The sequence below is a fragment of the Triticum aestivum genome, chromosome 7A (genome assembly GCF_018294505.1).
Source record: "Triticum aestivum cultivar Chinese Spring chromosome 7A, IWGSC CS RefSeq v2.1, whole genome shotgun sequence".
NCBI lineage: Eukaryota > Viridiplantae > Streptophyta > Magnoliopsida > Poales > Poaceae > Triticum > Triticum aestivum.
Genome location: NC_057812.1, coordinates 123,817,645 through 123,818,564, shown reverse-complemented (window position 1 = coordinate 123,818,564; position 920 = coordinate 123,817,645). Strand labels below are relative to the sequence as shown.

Sequence of the window (920 nt, the reverse complement as noted above, 5' to 3'; positions counted from 1 at the left end):
AGACGTCATGCATACTAAAATTTGCTGAGCAGCAATCTCTGCCTGAAAAGGATTCACCACCCCTCCCCTCCCCGCAAAATCACCAAAATCGTCACTAACCAACTCACATTCACGAGAAAAAAAAACTCTCATACTACACCAAAAAAGGAAAGCTGAATAAAATCACCATACCTGTCCGACGGATCAGGGAGAACTCCGGGGCGAGAGCGGCGACCGAGGCCGGCCTAGGATACGCGCGCGATCCCTGCTGATCCGGGGACGCGGGATCAAAGACCAACCGGCCCGGAGCCCCCGCGCCTCCCACGAAACCTGGAGGGGACGGAGAGGCCGGACAAGCAACGCTCCCCGCGGCGGATCCCCAAATCCGACCCCCCGCGCCTCGCCTCGCCTCCGCCCTCGCACTCGCCTCCCGTGAGAGAGAGGGAGAGGGAGAGGGGCGTAGAACGCGTGCTCCGGCTCGGCGTCGTTTGCTCCGTTCTCTCTCTCCTCCCACCCCAGCCGAGGCCGAAAAAGGGTTCAATAAGTTTCGGGTTCCCTCCTTTCCGCGTTCACCGGGGAGCCCCTCTAAGAACCATATTCCCATGTTAGCCCTTGTCACGTGCACTGGATACGTGACTGAACGTTGTCAAGGGTAATAGGAGGTTGTAAAGGGGGTTGGATGTAAAATGTCTCGTCCTTTTCCGGGAAGGTGCGGGTCGTGGCACGAGGAAAACCGAGGGATATTCGGCGGGGCGATCGGACGGCCACGAGGAAGGGGTCGGCTGGCGTTGGGGCGTAGCGGCCGTCGATGCGACGCGACCGCGGGAGTTGGTCCACGTCGACCGCGGAGACGGACGCGGGCGGCGGCTGGAAGGGCCTGGAGCACGTCTAAAATGGACGGCTTCTTCCTCGTGGAAAGGTCCAAATTTCCTGGACGTACT

The 920-nt window shown here is 60.2% G+C and overlaps 1 protein-coding gene across 1 annotated transcript in view; it reads right to left on the bottom strand.

The window, feature by feature from the left end:
- The window catches only part of LOC123150383 (fatty-acid-binding protein 2), a gene marked incomplete at its 5' end in the record, with an annotated part of 4,631 nt that extends 4,334 nt beyond the window's left edge, over positions 1 to 297 (bottom strand). Inside the window, 1 exon segment of the mRNA XM_044570244.1 lies at positions 172 to 297.
- Positions 298 to 920: the final 623 nt, after the last annotated feature.